Raw genomic sequence first — 19,462 nt, 5'->3', positions numbered from 1 at the left:
ATTTTGGCTAAAATACTTTTTTTCGTATGCTTACTTTGCACTATATCAAGATTTATAGAAGCAGTTTTATCTGTAGTGATAGCTGATTTTTGGTTAATTGTTTTCTGGTTAGTTTTACATTTTGATAGAGGAGGCAAAGTTTCTGTACTTGAAACTTCTTTTGTTTCACTAAATGACTGTATTAGCAATTTTGTTTCAACTTTTTTTACAAATTCTGCTAGAGATGGATGCTTATGTTGGACACTTTTATTTTCATTTGCTCTACTTCTGCGTTGCTTTCTACGGACTTGATTTTTGGTAGGCATTCTTTAGGGTCTGTTGAAAAAAATAAAGAAGGTATGGGTTGGGGTGTTCTGCAATGTATGTGTGCTGTGTGCATGAGTGTTTGAGTAAGATGATAAAGATGTATGTAATGGTGTATGATTGTGCATTGGGCAACTACAATTAGTAGGGATGGGCATTCTTGAATTAATGTGCTACTAAACTGGGGTTCAGATGACAGTAGAAAGTAAGCTAGTGGTATGGAGAAGTACAAATAGTAAATCTAATGCTATACAATTAAAACAGTTGTTTGTTCTATAACATCAAAATTCTAGCAGGTGAGTTGGGTCATTTGTGTGTTGAAAAATAGGAATTTGTGGGCCATTCTGGCTGTAAATTGCTGTTTAAGAAATGGGGATTTTTGGACAGAATGGTGCACAATCTCTATTTTTAGGCACAGAAATAGCATGCATTAACCTTACAGTGTGTTTGAGTAATAATACAAATATCATGGTGGTATTCAACTTACTTTTTTTCTAAAATTAGCCAGTTTCTTCTTAGTTGTTCTTTGTACTTCAAATTCGGCTGCTTCTTTTCAGGAGAATGGTCTTCACTGCAATTGTAAAATTATTGTGTTTATATATAGCACTGTTTTTAATTTAGACATTGATTTTTTTAATTTACAGCGCTTTCCTCAAAACCATGAAAACTATCTTATTCACATAAGATACGACGCATCAGTTCAATACATATCATATGTTCTTAATGAATAAACTGTATTGCAATGACTAACTGTAGCAAACAAAATATCAGTTCTATGCTTTGTGAAATTCATAATGTACCACTGAATACCACCATTCCTGTAACTAAGCTCTTGCAAGTAATATTGCCTCAATGTCATGGGCTGCTTGCGCTATATAAATATAAGTAAGTAAATAAATAAATAAATACATGTTTATGTTATTGTACAAGTATTGTTGTTTGAGATTTGAACATAGTGGCCCTCATTACGACCCTGGCGGAAATCGCGGTGCAAAATGCACCATGGAGCACGGCGGAAAGCTGCCGATAGCGCCATGGGGGTTGGCGGATTTTCCGCCCCATTCCGACCTTGGCGGGGCGGTAAATCCCCATTCCCCATTTTACCCTTCCCCATTCCCATTTTTGCCCCATAGGGTATAATGGGAGTGGGGAAGGCGTTAATTACGCCACCTCAAAATACGGTGGCGTAATTAACGACAAGGTCCCGTAGCGCCATGGATTTCTCCGCCCGGAAAAACCAGGCGGAAAATGCTCCATGGCGCTACGGAAACTCGTAGTAGGGCGGACGGGTCCGCCGCGAATAACGCTGGCGTAAACCCACTGAGCCAGGGTCGTAATGAGGCCCAGTGTGTGCATGCAATTTTGTTTGACTATATGCACTCTATATATTTTATTTAAAATATGTTAGTTCAACATGCTTTGAATATGTGTGTGTAAAAAGAAATTAAATAGTATAAAGGTTTGTAAGTGACACTTGATTTTAGGAGATGGAAAAAAAGACAGTAAGTTCATTTTACAGATTATATAAACTAAAAGTCATTTAATCTGTTTATATGAAACTAGAAGAATTGTTCATGTACTTTACAGAGAATATGCATACCTGTAGTTTGTGTTGATGCATATGGATATGCATGGAGCTGCAAGTAGAAATCTTGGAGACTTGTACAGTATGTCTTGTAGAAGGTGCTTTCCAATGAAATGACACTTGTACTCAGAGAGATTAACAGTACATTTGCAGTGCTGATCTATGATGATGCAGTTAGATATAGAGGTCTTCTATGTGATTGGTGGATGGTCATGTGACTTCTTAGCTACATCCAATGACGGAATGGCATAGAGAGTGAAGTGGAAATGGTAGAAGGGCTGTCCATGTTACGATATGTCCGCGGACATGGCGGTAGTTCGCGGACACAGGGTGTTACATCCGGGGATTTTTGGGTTGGGAAGCCATGCAAATGAGAATGAGCATAGAAAGGGATTGGTCAGGAAAGCTTAGTGTGTGTGTTGTACCAGGAGAGAGTTTCTCAGATACTCTTTTTGCTGAGAGAAGAACAGATAGCTATGGCTGTGTGTTTCAGAAAACAGATTGTTTGGATTTTGGGAGACTCGTGGATACATTGGTTGAAGGTGCATGCAGAAAGCTGTGGAGTAGCTGTTGATCTTGGATTCCCACATGTGGAAGTACACTGGCATGGAGTACGTGGAATGAAGTGGTTGGACTTGCTACCTTTCTGTGCTACTTTGGAGACAGAGCAACATCCAGATATAATTATAATTCATTGTGGAGGGAACAGTTTAGGACATGTGTCTGGAATTTCTTTGCAATTTGCAATGAAAAAAGGACTTGGGAAGGTCATGAACATGTTTCCAAATTCTCAAGTAATTTTTTCACGGATTGCACAGAGACCAATGTGGCTTTGTTCTTCATCATTTGGTCCACAAATGGAGAAAGCAAGATGCAATGTCAATAAGGCTGTTTGTGCCTTTCTAAGAGATTTTGGCATGTCCTCTTTTCACAATGAAAATATTATGTTTTGTAGTACATACATTTTTCGCAGAAATGGAGTCCATCTTACTTATGCTGGCAATCAGATTTTTCTGAGAAATGTACAAAATGCATTGCAACCTTTTTTAGAATGACAGCATCCATTTTGTAGTAGGTGTTGAGCATTTCTAATTTTTCAAACACAAACACCACCAAAAGGCTCTTTTCAGAGCCACCACTTCCTCCCAGAGAAAATTGCAATGGTTAGGGCAGCACCCCAAAATGTAAGATGTCCGCGGACTGTCCGCGGACTTCTAAAAAATACACAGAGCCCTGCTTCATTTATTTTCACTTCTATTTTTTAACTGTGAAAGGCGGCTCTGAAAAGAGCCTTATTTGTTTTAGATTTTTGTTGTTTTATATATTTTTTGTTTTTTTATACAAGACAGACTAGGAGAGGAGGGGAAAGGAGGGTAAGGCGGGGACACCAACCATGGGGATAAGAAAGGGCGAGCTGAGAGAGGAAGATGTAGAGTCTGTTTTATTTGGGTAGTGAGCAGATCTTCTTGTGCTCTGAGACGATAGTCTCAAAAGCACTTCGAAGTCGCTCCCCCCTGCAGAGTACTGCGTTGCAGTATGAACACACAACTGTGACCCTCGAAAGGTAAGGGTCATCAGCATTGTGTATGGCCCGTGAGGCAGCTTTAGGAATACGCTGTCCCACAGGAGTGTTCCTTGTGGTGACAGGATCAGAAACGGAGGATGAAGTAGAGGAAGTCAACCTGCTACGCTCTTCGCAAGGTACAACCTTGCGAATGGCCCCAGTGTGGAATGACTTTAGGTGTCGTTTCATGTTAGTGGTCCCAAAGCTGTACGAACCAAGCCTCCCGCGACTGAGTACCATTTTGCACTCGTTGCAGGTGACTTGGTTTGCACAAGCCTTAGGACCATTCCCACGAATGGAAAATAACCGCCACACCCAAGACTCACGCCGAGTGCGGGTAGTAGGGAGTTCAACTACCTCATCCTCGTCATCCTCTTCTTCCTCCTCTGCATCCTCACTCCTGTTCCCCTCTTCAGGCCCTTGGGGAGGTGGTGGTGGTGGAGGGGGTGGGGGTGGTGCTGAGGCAGATGCAGCACCAGGTGGCAGCAGTGCAGCCATGGATGCCATCAGGTTCTCGATGGAAATCTGCAGTTGGCAGTAAAATTTGCTGTGCTCTGTAGGATAGCCAGAAACACAATGAGAATAAGCTCTAGGGCGTGGTCTTTTATAGGGGTGCTTGTACGCCGTTCGCGGACATGCACACTGTCCGCGGACAGATCGAACATCAAAAAAGGTTCAAAAAGTTTCAAAAAGTATGTAGAAACTCAGGATTAGTATGTGGGGCTTGTGCTATGGTGATTTTTTATTCAGAAATATTGTGGATTACTTGAAAATGTGCTTTTAAATTGTTCGGGGACACAACAGTGCCGCATTCAGAACACGTGATCAGCGTGGGCGCAGTCACATGATAGCTTCGCGAACATGTCCGCGAAGGGAGCGGCTGTCCGCAGGACACCAAGTGCACGGACAGTGCTTTGTGCATGCACGTTGATGTTCTACGGACACTGTTCGGGTCCTGAAGTAATTAAAAGTGCGTCACACGTCAAATGAATAGTTACGGACAGGTGTTTGTTCTTAAAACAGTTTAAACTTGCTTGCGAACAATACGGACAGACATAGCGTCTTCAGGACACCCCCATTTTGTTTATTTGCGCACATTTGAGGACACCACATGTGTTCTTAGAACAGTTTCATCTTGGTTGCGAACAATACGAACAGGCATAGCATCCTCAGGACACCCCTATTTTGTTTATTTACGAACATTTCAGGACACCACGAGTGTTCGTAGAACACTTTCAACTTGCCAGCGAACAATACGGACAGCGTCCTCAGGACACCCCCATTTTATTTATTTACGAACATTTAGGGGACACCACGAGTGGTCTTAGAACACTTTCAACTTGCCAGCGAACAATACGGACTGCGTCCTCAGTACACCCCCATTTCGTTTATTTACGAACATTTCAGGACACCGCGAGTTTTCTTAGAACACTTTCAACTTGCTAGCGAACAATACGGACAGCGTCCTCAGGACATCCCCATTTTGTTTATTTACAAACATTTAGGGGACACCACGAGTGTTCTTAGAACACTTTCAACTTGCCAGCGAACAATACAGACAGCGTCCTCAGGACACTCCCATTTTGTTTATTTACAAACATTTCAGGACACCGCATGTGTTCTTAGAACAGTTTCAACTTGCTACCGAACTATACGGACAGGCATAGTGTTCTTCAGGACACCTCCATTTTCATTTCTTTACGGACATTCCGGACACCCGCGCTGTCCGCAGACACCTAAATTGCTTTAAAAAAAAATATTAAATGAATTAGAACACAATATAAAAATGTAACTTTATTTAACATGTATGATTAATTTATGACAGAGAAGGTGAGGCAGAAACTGAAACAAAAACAGGAGAATTAGGGGTTTCAACAGGATTTTATGAGGTGAAGAAGGGATGGAAGTCTCATAAAAACATTTTGGTTCATGGAGAGGGTTTGGGGATAATTGACTGGAATATGGTGAGGGCGGACAGGTACATGTGGGACAATGGTACGTGTTTTTTTGTTTAAAATGATCTTCCACAAAGTTTTTTAAATTATTAAAATTAGCCAACAGTAGATCCATTTTTTCTTGTATGCTGAGAAGAGTCTTATCCATAACAGCTTTTTCTGTAGTACTTTCTATTTGGTATGCTCTGTACAAAAAATGTTTTATATCTTAAATGTATATAAAATAATAATAATTAAATGGTTTATATTGTAAAGTGTCTACCATTAGATTCACTATCTTCTGACATTTCCTCGTGTGGGAAATGCTCCTCTAGCCAGTCCAGAGTACTAGACATTTCTGTGAGAAAAAAAAACATAATATCATTTTTTTTAAATCTAATACAGAAAGTTTATAAATATATGAGTAAAATGCAGTACACTTACTATTTCAGGTAAGGTATGTTCTGAGTGGTCTGCAGATCTGCTGTTGTTCTTGGTTGTGGAGTTTCTGTGAGGTAATCATGTTGGAAGCCTATCTTTCTTCTTTTAGTATATTCCATTTTAGAACATATTGTATTTAAACAAATGGTTAGTGTGTTACATATATGGGTTACACTTCTTATGTATTACTACATATAATGTGTATGTGTGCTAGTTTGTGAATTTTTAAAATGTTCATATGTTATGATATAACAATTAAACATACCCCCCCAGAGTTTTTGGGTAGTGGTGCTGTTGTCCGAACATGTCCGCAGACATTAAAAGAGTTTGCGGACATCAAACTCAGTAGAGGGGGTTCAGTATGTTGAATTTTACATTTACAAAAAATCAGAGTTCTTATTATTAAATTGTGCTACTAAAAACCTATGAAATTCAGTGAAAAAACTTTGTTAAAGGGGCGTTATGGTTAAGTTGCGCTACTAAAAACCTATGAAATTTAGTGAAAAAACTTTGTTTAAGCGACGTTATGGTTAAGTTGCGCTACTAAAAACCTATGAAATTCAGTGAAAAAACTTTGTTAAAGGGACGTTATGGTTCCAAGTAAAACCGAAAAATCCCTGAAATTCGCCAGTTATGGTAAGCTAAGCAACCATAACTCGCGCCACCACCGTGTACTGCTAAGGCTAACACCCACAACATCAAAGATGACATCACAAATGTCATTGATGACATCACATGTGTATTTACTTTTCATGAAATGTGTGTACAAGGGATTCTTATTATAATGTTGAGAAAAAACTGTCAAGGATCATTGCAATAAATATCATAACCTAATTAGTGCATTGAACGATGCATTGATATAAATAGCATTCTATTATGGGGTTCTATCTAGTATACTAAGCTACTCATGCAGAAACATAGCATTGTGTGCAGCATACATGATGAAGGTATAATATTCATAATGTTGACATGTTGAATAATGAAATGATAATTGTTTTATTAATAGATTTTTGTGTACTGTGAAATATGTAATAAATAGCTAATACAACCCATGTATTACATAATTGCATTACTACAGACAAAACACAAAGAGACAAGAACACATACAAATATGGGTATATACAGGGAAAGTGAAGTTAGCAAAAAAGCAGAAGTACTAGCAGAAACAATCCATAACCTAACTGATTATTTTCATGCAAACAAATGATTGCTCTGTTTCAAAGCTGCTATTTACCCTATGTATATGTATCACATGATGTGATTGGACCCTAAGGAAAGTAGTGTGAGTACAATGTGTACAAATATGAGCATATACAGGGAAAGTACAGCCATAAAAAAACAACAGAACTATCAAAAAGTGCTGATAACTCTATTGATTATCTTTATGCACAGAAAGGATTGCTGTCTTTCAAGCTTGTGTCTTCCCCTATGTATATGTTTCATATGATGTGACTGGACTCTAAGGGAATTACTGTAAGAACCTACTTGAAGGATAGGTCTACAAATAAAATAAAATGTTTAGTTCCTGACTGTTACTGAAGAAAACCATGTGGCCTAGATGTGTCAGTAAAGGATAAAAGAGTGAGCCAGACATGTGATGTCATCAGTGATGTCATCAATGACATTTGTGACGTCATCTTTGATGTCGTGGCTGTTAGCCTTAGCAGTGCACGGTGGTGGCACGAGTTATGGTTGCTTAGCTTACCATAACTGGCGAATTTCAGGGGTTTTTTGGTTTTACTTGGAACCATAACGTCCCTTTAACAAAGTTTTTTCACTGAATTTCATAGGTTTTTAGTAGCGCTACTTAACCATAACGTCCCTTTAACAAAGTTTTTTCACTGAATATATATATATATCTATATATATATATATATATATATATATATATATATATATATATAGATATGTTGAAAAAAGAGGAGAGGGGCGCACTCCAGTTCCCTGCACAGTAAACCTTCTCAGCCACAGGTGTTCTCCTCCGACCGGTTTCTGTGCCAATACACGTCATCAGGGAGGCTGTCTTAACTTGCAGCTCACAGCAAGTGCAGGTGTTAACACTTAGTGATAATTCTGCTGCAAGGACTTCTGGTAGCTGTAGTCATCAGGTTTGCAAGGAACAGACTCACACCCAATCCCATAAATGGGGAAAGGGGGGGAGTAGCCTACAGTGAGGCACTCCAAAGTTGGGCATATATTACCCCGGTGCAGCACCCTATAAGATTTCTGAAGATTCCACCCTTCAGAAAACTTGCAAATGTGTTGAAAAAAGAGGAGAGGGGCGCACTCCAGTTCCCTGCACAGTAAACCTTCTCAGCCACAGGTGTTCTCCTCCGACCGGTTTCTGTGCCAATACCCGTCATCAGGGAGGCTGTCTTAACTTGCAGCTCACAGCAAGTGCAGGTGTTAACACTTAGTGATAATTCTGCTGCAAGGACTTCTGGTAGCTGTAGTCATCAGGTTTGCAAGGAACAGACTCACACCCAATCCCATAAATGGGGAAAGGGGGGGAGTAGCCTACAGTGAGGCACTCCAAAGTTGGGCATATATTACCCCGGTGCAGCACCCTATAAGATTTCTGAAGATTCCACCCTTCAGAAAACTTGCAAATGTGTTGAAAAAAGAGGAGAGGGGCGCACTCCAGTTCCCTGCACAGTAAACCTTCTCAGCCACAGGTGTTCTCCTCCGACCGGTTTCTGTGCCAATACACGTCATCAGGGAGGCTGTCTTAACTTGCAGCTCACAGCAAGTGCAGGTGTTAACACTTAGTGATCATTCTGCTGCAAGGACTTCTGGTAGCTGTAGTCATCAGGTTTGCAAGGAACAGACTCACACCCAATCCCATAAATGGGGAAAGGGGGGGAGTAGCTTACAGTGAGGCACTCCAAAGTTGGGCATATATTACCCCGGTGCAGCACCCTATAAGATTTCTGAAGATTCCACCCTTCAGAAAACTTGCAAATGTGTTGAAAAAAGAGGAGAGGGGCGCACTCCAGTTCCCTGCACAGTAAACCTTCTCAGCCACAGGTGTTCTCCTCCGACCGGTTTCTGTGCCAATACACGTCATCAGGGAGGCTGTCTTAACTTGCAGCTCACAGCAAGTGCAGGTGTTAACACTTAGTGATAATTCTGCTGCAAGGACTTCTGGTAGCTGTAGTCATCAGGTTTGCAAGGAACAGACTCACACCCAATCCCATAAATGGGGAAAGGGGGGGAGTAGCCTACAGTGAGGCACTCCAAAGTTGGGCATATATTACCCCGGTGCAGCACCCTATAAGATTTCTGAAGATTCCACCCTTCAGAAAACTTGCAAATGTGTTGAAAAAAGAGGAGAGGGGCGCACTCCAGTTCCCTGCACAGTAAACCTTCTCAGCCACAGGTGTTCTCCTCCGACCGGTTTCTGTGCCAATACACGTCATCAGGGAGGCTGTCTTAACTTGCAGCTCACAGCAAGTGCAGGTGTTAACACTTAGTGATAATTCTGCTGCAAGGACTTCTGGTAGCTGTAGTCATCAGGTTTGCAAGGAACAGACTCACACCCAATCCCATAAATGGGGAAAGGGGGGGAGTAGCCTACAGTGAGGCACTCCAAAGTTGGGCATATATTACCCCGGTGCAGCACCCTATAAGATTTCTGAAGATTCCACCCTTCAGAAAACTTGCAAATGTGTTGAAAAAAGAGGAGAGGGGCGCACTCCAGTTCCCTGCACAGTAAACCTTCTCAGCCACAGGTGTTCTCCTCCGACCGGTTTCTGTGCCAATACACGTCATCAGGGAGGCTGTCTTAACTTGCAGCTCACAGCAAGTGCAGGTGTTAACACTTAGTGATAATTCTGCTGCAAGGACTTCTGGTAGCTGTAGTCATCAGGTTATCACTAAGTGTTAACACCTGCACTTGCTGTGAGCTGCAAGTTAAGACAGCCTCCCTGATGACGTGTATTGGCACAGAAACCGGTCGGAGGAGAACACCTGTGGCTGAGAAGGTTTACTGTGCAGGGAACTGGAGTGCGCCCCTCTCCTCTTTTTTCAACACATTTGCAAGTTTTCTGAAGGGTGGAATCTTCAGAAATCTTATAGGGTGCTGCACCGGGGTAATTTATGCCCAACTTTGGAGTGCCTCACTGTAGGCTACTCCCCCCCTTTCCCCATTTATGGGATTGGGTGTGAGTCTGTTCCTTGCAAACCTGATGACTACAGCTACCAGAAGTCCTTGCAGCAGAATTATCACTAAGTGTTAACACCTGCACTTGCTGTGAGCTGCAAGTTAAGACAGCCTCCCTGATGACGTGTATTGGCACAGAAACCGGTCGGAGGAGAACACCTGTGGCTGAGAAGGTTTACTGTGCAGGGAACTGGAGTGCGCCCCTCTCCTCTTTTTTCAACACATTTGCAAGTTTTCTGAAGGGTGGAATCTTCAGAAATCTTATAGGGTGCTGCACCGGGGTAATTTATGCCCAACTTTGGAGTGCCTCACTGTAGGCTACTCCCCCCCTTTCCCCATTTATGGGATTGGGTGTGAGTCTGTTCCTTGCAAACCTGATGACTACAGCTACCAGAAGTCCTTGCAGCAGCATTATCACTAAGTGTTAACACCTGCACTTGCTGTGAGCTGCAAGTTAAGACAGCCTCCCTGATGACGTGTATTGGCACAGAAACCGGTCGGAGGAGAACACCTGTGGCTGAGAAGGTTTACTCTGCAGGGAACTGGAGTGCGCCCCTCTCCTCTTTTTTCAACACATTTGCAAGTTTTCTGAAGGGTGGAATCTTCAGAAATCTTATAGGGTGCTGCACCGGGGTAATTTATGCCCAACTTTGGAGTGCCTCACTGTAGGCTACTCCCCCCCTTTCCCCATTTATGGGATTGGGTGTGAGTCTGTTCCTTGCAAACCTGATGACTACAGCTACCAGAAGTCCTTGCAGCAGCATTATCACTAAGTGTTAACACCTGCACTTGCTGTGAGCTGCAAGTTAAGACAGCCTCCCTGATGACGTGTATTGGCACAGAAACCGGTCGGAGGAGAACACCTGTGGCTGAGAAGGTTTACTCTGCAGGGAACTGGAGTGCGCCCCTCTCCTCTTTTTTCAACACATTTGCAAGTTTTCTGAAGGGTGGAATCTTCAGAAATCTTATAGGGTGCTGCACCGGGGTAATATATGCCCAACTTTGGAGTGCCTCACTGTAGGCTACTCCCCCCCTTTCCCCATTTATGGGATTGGGTGTGAGTCTGTTCCTTGCAAACCTGATGACTACAGCTACCAGAAGTCCTTGCAGCAGAATTATCACTAAGTGTTAACACCTGCACTTGCTGTGAGCTGCAAGTTAAGACAGCCTCCCTGATGACGTGTATTGGCACAGAAACCGGTCGGAGGAGAACACCTGTGGCTGAGAAGGTTTACTGTGCAGGGAACTGGAGTGCGCCCCTCTCCTCTTTTTTCAACACATTTGCAAGTTTTCTGAAGGGTGGAATCTTCAGAAATCTTATAGGGTGCTGCACCGGGGTAATATATGCCCAACTTTGGAGTGCCTCACTGTAGGCTACTCCCCCCCTTTCCCCATTTATGGGATTGGGTGTGAGTCTGTTCCTTGCAAACCTGATGACTACAGCTACCAGAAGTCCTTGCAGCAGAATTATCACTAAGTGTTAACACCTGCACTTGCTGTGAGCTGCAAGTTAAGACAGCCTCCCTGATGACGTGTATTGGCACAGAAACCGGTCGGAGGAGAACACCTGTGGCTGAGAAGGTTTACTGTGCAGGGAACTGGAGTGCGCCCCTCTCCTCTTTTTTCAACACATTTGCAAGTTTTCTGAAGGGTGGAATCTTCAGAAATCTTATAGGGTGCTGCACCGGGGTAATTTATGCCCAACTTTGGAGTGCCTCACTGTAGGCTACTCCCCCCCTTTCCCCATTTATGGGATTGGGTGTGAGTCTGTTCCTTGCAAACCTGATGACTACAGCTACCAGAAGTCCTTGCAGCAGAATTATCACTAAGTGTTAACACCTGCACTTGCTGTGAGCTGCAAGTTAAGACAGCCTCCCTGATGACGTGTATTGGCACAGAAACCGGTCGGAGGAGAACACCTGTGGCTGAGAAGGTTTACTGTGCAGGGAACTGGAGTGCGCCCCTCTCCTCTTTTTTCAACATATATATAGATATATATATATGGCAGTAGCAGAGGGGATCTGACCATGAGCTGTTTTTAAAAATTGGTTTAATTCGGCTGTAAGTAATTGTCAGGTGTCATGGGCCAATATAGCGCAAATTGAATTATCTTCTTTCTTCTTTGTTCTAAGAGCCAACACCACCAATTGTAATTCACCATACTGTGCTCTTATCCCCCAAAACACTATCGAGTCATGCTGCCACTGACCACCTTCTTTAAATGTGGGCCTGTTAATGTCCTTCTCTGGTACACATGCCCTGAAAACGTCCTGTTGTGTTTTGATACTTTCTGACATGCATTCATGTAGTCTGCCTGGCACCATCCCTTTCACTGGCATTTTTTCACTGCCCTGTATAGGGTGCACACTGCGCAGTCACCCATCCTTACGACATCCAGTTTATTTCTTGCCTGTCTGTCCGGGTATGTCTCCCCCGATGCTCTCAGGACCCCGTTTGTCTTTGTCAGAATGTGGGTGGAACTCTTAGTAGCGGTCGTCACCACAGCCATTGGGATTTTCGTCAATCTGCCTCTCTCTGCCTGCAGGCACCTATTTTCCAAATCCATCATCACACCACTTTTTTCCAAAATGTCCTCCCCATCTCTGTTGCACACAGTTGCCTCCCAGCCAAGCTGTGTCTCCTCCCCCTTCCTCTTCCTCCCCCACCCCTTTCTCGGAAATTAATAGAGCCACCCCCACAGCGTTCTGCAGCACCCATCCCAATCTGCAGAGGTGCTGGTGCTATCACCTCACAATCCTGCCCCTCTTTGTGTTCTCCCTCTGCCCACTCCTTGCACTCCCTCACTGGCACTGCTTTTCTCATTGTGAGCCATGCATCATCATCATCATTCAGAATTTATGCCCAGCCCTGGGTGGACCTTAACATTTCCTCTGCATCCACCTTCCCTTCCACCACCCTCATTATGTCTTCTGGCAACAGCCGCCATATTGTGGCCCTCACTTCCTCAGTTGTATCCGTCATGAATGTTTGTGTAGGTATGATTCGAGGGGCTCTGATCCCTCTCCATCTTCATCACCTTTGTGATATCTGGGGGCTTTGTTTGTGGTTCATCATAATCTCCCTCATCCCTTTCCCTGTGCTACCCTTTGTAACTGCTGTTCCTGGGTAACACCCACCTCTTATTCTTTTGTACCGACTGGGGGAACACATCCCAATTGTCCACCATGCCTCAACCTCTCCAGCACTACCCTTGTACCCAATGTATATGACAGGTCTGCCGCATGCTTCCGCCTGGTCAGTGGACCGGCATCTACCATATTGTAACTGGTACCGGCCCTATTGCAGGTTAACTCAGGCTTGCAACATCACACTCCTACCCTGTGTCCTTCACAGTATATGCAGCACCACACCGTCTCTCCACGACCGACCCTCTGACTGTTTCACAGGTTCCTAAAAATGCTCTGACCCGATTGCAGTCTGTAGTTGCACTTCCAACCCTGTACTGTACCACTAAGCACTCTAAGGCACTATCTCTGTATGAATCATAGAGTCTCTGAAGACTCCAGAGTCACCTAGTCAAGCATGCAAAAGGTACAGCGAATAACACTTTTTTCACCTACCTGTCATATACCCTAGTCACGTACATCAGGAAGGGGAGCTCCCAGGTATTGGCACCAATATGTTACAGCATTGTCCTGCTCTCCCACAACACCTCAGGCACTCAAGACACCAATAATACACAGGAGACCAAAAGTAGAGAGAAATGGCCTGTAATGCAAACCAACAAGTGCATGGAAAGGATGCTTACTGCTCCCCCCAACTCCCAGGCCTGACTCATCCTCATCCTTATATACAAATGGAGTGGCTAAACCCATTCTCCAACAAGCATGTATAATAACAAAAAGGTCAAATTCAGGAAAATGGCGGATGGAGTATAGCCGCAGTTGTCAAAAGCTTTCTCTGTCATATCTGCGAGGCAGCCTCTGGCCTTGGGGATTCGATCCAGCAGTGTTGTCAAATGTGTACTTCTCTGGAGGAGCTCAAGAGCCAGCCCAGGCAGCCTGAGAAATGACACGCATTTCAAAGCTCTGTGACCTTGCTTGGCATGTCACGGGTGTTCAGCTTCAGGTCAGTCACATTGCATAAAATGGGCCTCAAAGAAACCAAAAGAAAAAGCAGTATCAGAGTTGGTAGCAATGATGCACTTACATCAATCCAAAAATGTTGTTGATGGTTCTTCACACAGCACAAGACCTTCAACATTGTCGGAAAGCACACATATATACACAGTCAAAGCCACAGTAACCCACAGGCATCATCAGAGCTCAGCACAGTTCTCCACATTATCCCGTGCAGTTCTGGCTAACATCATCCATATAAGTCACAAATGGACAGAATACTCAAGATATTGTGATAGATGGCAACAGATCAACCAGGTCAATAGGCAATGGTGTATGGTGGGGAATTCACCTCATCATTGTGGTTAAGAACTGTTAGAGGATACCATAAAACAGGGCTCTGTGATGACGTGCTAGGGCCACAGTGTGTTGCAATGTGCTGGTGATACAGAAATGCAGGACAGTAAAGAGCTTCAATAGGGGGAGATTGATTTTATTATTTCCCTGCCGTGCTCTATTTCAGAAAAGAGGTTGTATATTGTGACAAGGTACAGGCAGTAGGTACAGAGAATGTCCCCCTGTCTGGTCTAGCAGGGACAAGCAGGGCCTTTCACCATTGGTGTGTAAGTCATTTGTCTTCTACTGTACCTCCTACTGGCCTGGCGCTGCTGCTGGAGGACTGGCTGCAGGCCAGTGGATGGGATATCTCTGGACGGGCTGCTGAATAGCAGGCTCATATGCTGCTGCCAATTGGGAGGGGGTGGGGGGTGGGTTGTTAGTGCAACAAGATTCCCTGAAGTTGTTTCAAGGTGAACAGTCTGCTGCGTCATCCATAGTGCTGGATGTGCACGCCACTGGGATCCTCTGCCTGTTCTGCTACCTCCACCCTAGATTAGTCAATGGGTACATGTGAGGCTGTTAAAGGGGCTAGCATGCCTTATTTGGCTGATATGAGCTGTCCCTGTGACTGCCAAACGGCCCAACACATTTTACACCTGTTCTGAGAAGGTTCTATTTACTCATAGCTACATCTGGGTTTTGAAGGGGGAGCAGTGGGCCATCATTTTTTTCAGTGGTCTTATTTTCTGAATGGATACTACGCCTAAAAAAACACACATGTATAGCCAATGTAATCACAACTTTACTATGTGCGCTTGCACCACTTGTACATTGACAGCTCCCCCGCAGGCGTGTTGTGTGATCGTTCAGCACTTAAAGTTTTTCTGGAACAATTACATGGGATACGGAGAACCAATGAGGATCAAGTTTACGCATGGGTTTCAACCATGGTTTTTCCAACTTGGAAACCATCAAAATGACTCCCATTTCATTAATATGTGACAAGTATTCCCCATAACAAAAAACATGCATTCATCAACACAGCCCTGAATCCATTTCCCATTACATCCTGGCCCGACATACAGAGCTGCCATATATACATTCTTTTAAATTTCAATAAAGAGGACTAACACCAATCTGGAACAAGATCAAGTTTTGCACCAAGATCTAGAGACCATCAGCCTCATTACAACACTGGCGTTAAGGGGTTAACGGCGCCGTAAAAGGCTGTGGCGCCGTTAAACCCTTAACGCCCGATTCACACTTTAACGCCTGCTTTTTGCAGGCGTTAAAGTCCAACCTGCTAAGGGACCTTGGTGCTAATTACGGCACCGTAATTTACGGTGCCGTAATTAGCGCCTTCCCCATTCCCATTGAGCCCTATGGGCCAAAAATGGGAATGGGGAAGGGGCCATGGTGAATGGGGATTTACCGCCCCGCCAACCTTGGAATGGGGCGGTAAATCCGCCATCCACCATGGCGGAATCCGGCATGGACCATGGTGCTAATAGCACCATGGTCCAACGCCAGGTTTGTAATGAGGCCCCATATCCCGAGTATTCTGCCCATGTGCGGCTTATCTGGAAGATGAATAAAGTGGATTGTTGTTCTGAGCACTGGTGGTGCCTGTGTGTTACTGTGACTTTTCCTGCGTACGGTGTCTATATGTGTGCTCTCTGTGCATGAGTTAATGTGTGTTGTTTTTATTTGCATGGGCTAATGTGTGAGTTCATTTGGCTGGTCGAATACAAAGGGCAGTGGGTGGATGTGTGAATGAAGTGAGGAGAGGTCGTTCTGCTTTCTGACTATATTTGTATTGTGGGTGTATATGGATAGGTGAATCTATATGCGCTCTCTGCGCATGTGTTTAACTGCACGGGTTCCTCCACATGTGAGAATGTGCGTGGCTGGTTGCATGTGCATGGGTGTGCAGGGATGTTCAGGCCCACTGATGACAATATTTGGCAATCAGTAGCGCTGAGAGATATGTTAGCACTACCCATGCAAGTGACCGAAGTATGTGGCATATCATCAGAATACCTTGCTTATGATAAGAGTAACTGGGCGTATAATGTCACTGCTTTGCATGAGTGGGTGCTCTTGGGCCAATACCTGCAAATATGTCGAAGTAGATATGAATTTGATTACAGCACCTGGCCATTTCATGAGTCTGAACCTAGGAATATTATGCCAGGACCTGGCACACAATCTGGGGTTTCTGTATTGATAGCTGGCATGCAGTGTAAGTGGATGGCTATATCATGCCACTATCGGACACCCATCCAAACACGCAAACACGCTTACCCATGCATTCATTGACAAATGCAGGCATTCAGCCACTCAAGCAGCCACAAAGCTGCTTCTAGTTACTAACATACGTTACAGTAGACAGCTTTTCCAGTTGTCAATAAAGATGCAGACATGCGTAATAAAAATCAGGAGATCACAATTCATCTTGAGCTAAATTTCAGAGGCCATGTGCTGATTATTCTCTTCAGATATGGGCCCCTACTCTGGAATACTGTGTTCATTTAAGTACGGCTATTTGCACGTTTGGGCTTGCTTCATTTTTGCCTCTGGTTTGGGATCTATGTGTTCACAGCGCGGCCTGAAATTCCGATCACAAAAATACGAAAACCGGACCATGCAGTGAGCACATAGATCACTTTTCCCCTGCATCGCCATACCCGCTACCCCTTTACACCCCTACATGCCTTTCAGCAGCACACTTCTTTTTATGCCACCAACTCCCCTCTCTCCCTGCGATGTCAGTTCCCTTCCACAACCGGGGGTGGAAAATGGTGGCGAAGGGTCCTTTTTTCATTTTTTTTCTTTTCTTTTTTGTACTTTATAGTCCCATGCTATCCATGTAAGGAAAGTGGGGGACACCCCCGCAACCCATCGAACCCATTATACTGAACAAGGAGAGCAGGGTACACTCCCTCAACCACTGCTCCCCTTATTCAGTAAAATGGGATTCAGTATTTAGGTTGTCGCAGTAAACGTGCATTCAGTATTTCTTTTATCAATATTTTCAGCCAATAACCCGATAAGTACACTAATAATCCATTTCATCTGGCCCACTCAAGGCCCTCAACCAAAACTAAGAACTTTCATGAAATTATATGATATGATATGATATGATATGATATGGCATTTATATATATTTATACACAAGTGTTTCAAGGCGCAACGAGGCAAGGGAGGGGGAACAGAGGGAAGCCAGAGACAACAATATTACTAGGCTAGGTGACATTGATATCGAGCAAGTGCAGGGGAGGGAGGAAGGGGAGAAGTGCGGGGGAAAGGTGGAAGGGGGCAGTGCAGTGCATAGGATATACAGTAAAATAAATAAAGACTAATAAAAAGTGTGGCCAGCTGGTGGCAAGTGCAAGGTGTTGGGTGTCCTGACCCCCGTTTGAGCTATCATGCTGCAACATTTGGTGCTGTGGGCTTAGAAAATCCAAGATGGCCAAAAAGCCCACAAGTGCGCCAGAATCCAGGAGAACCATGCAGTTTGTGCGCACACCAAAATGGTTACCTAACTTGCCACCCACCAGTGTAAAGAAAGATCTTTGTTAACAAAATCCACTGTTACTGATGTCAAAAAGTTGCTGAAATCGTGACTCATTGGACCACTTTAAAGATTCAACCCTTTTGTGGGGTTCCACATAACCATCTTACTGTAAGGAGCCCCATCAAAACAATGTTAAGCAAGGATTATTTACTACCATGTAAGAACCATTCCTGTTTAGAATGCATTAATCCAACAAAGATCCCAAAATTGCAAGCAGTACCAACAAAATCCTCAAGGCGGCGCTAGCGGTCTAAACTCTGACAGGAGAACTGAGTGCAGTTGCTGACAAAGGGATTTGACTCAGCTGACTTCAAAGGCTGCATTTTAATTAAAAATAAGCCACCTGCTGTTCCCAGAGGCCTGAAGCCTGGGAAACCCTCTCACCTCCAGAGATTCACACCAGGAGTTAGAATCTCACATGACCTCTTGATTGATAGAAGGCAGACTGGCTGGGAGCCTCCTGGAGACCACACAATAGGCTCTTGCAATTGAATAGGATATGTTGATTTTGACTGTTTCCTGTCAACAAAGGCCTGCCTGCCAGAAGACACATGTGACTGACCCACCCAAGTCTTGGAGGCGGACTCCAACATTCTGAGAACTGAATTGAAAGCAAAATATATATTTTACAGAAACACTGATAACTCTTTGTAATCAAATGACAGAAATGTATAACTTTGAGAGCCTTAATTTAAAAAATGTACCTTCAATTCAAGCCCAAACTCCAATTTGTGTGATGTTCTGGGGCAAAACCCTGCTAGAGACATGTTAATTTACTGGAGTATGTATGGACAGGCCGTGTACATGTGTACAAATCTGGAGAAAAATCTGATGTTGCAAAACCACTAAAAAGCACAAAATATTGCCATTTCTGAATGCAAGCCCCCAGGAAGAGCAGAGTTTGAACAGGGGCTACCATCAGTAAATGCATGATGGATGCATGTAATTTCAAACCACTGTGTATCTATGAAGTGTGCATTTTGATCAAATATAGATTTGTGGGCAAACTGACCAGGGGAGGATCCTCTGACCCATAAAACCTACAGCATCACTCTGACTCACAGTTCCTTCCCCAATCATGGGAGAGGGGAGAATTGGGCCAATGGGCAGTTGAGAGAGGGGCTGGCTAGTGATGCTGCACACACACCCACTTTCAAAACACATAAAAGCAGACAGTCAGGACAGATAGGGACATTCAATTCCATTTGCTGCAACGCGCTCTGCCGGACCACACAACATCCAGAAGATACCAGATTCAACACTTAGACTTTAAAACTCCAATGAACTTGATTCAGAACTCAAAGCAAGGGCCTAAACCCACAAACTGAGAACTCTTCTCAGTGGGCCTCAGCATCCAGCAAACCTAACAGCGATAGCAGCATCCAGGAGCCGTGCAGATCAGCGCTGGGTCCAGAGAAAGCTGTGCAGAAAGATCCAGAAGCAGTGCTGTACCCAGAGAAAGCAGAGCAGTATCCAGA

This window comes from Ambystoma mexicanum, chromosome 6p (assembly GCF_040938575.1).
Source record: "Ambystoma mexicanum isolate Mex_15411 chromosome 6p, UKY_AmexF1_1, whole genome shotgun sequence".
In the NCBI taxonomy this organism is placed as follows: domain Eukaryota; kingdom Metazoa; phylum Chordata; class Amphibia; order Caudata; family Ambystomatidae; genus Ambystoma; species Ambystoma mexicanum.
The sequence above is the reverse complement of the archived record's forward strand: the minus strand, read 5'-3'. Positions refer to the sequence as shown.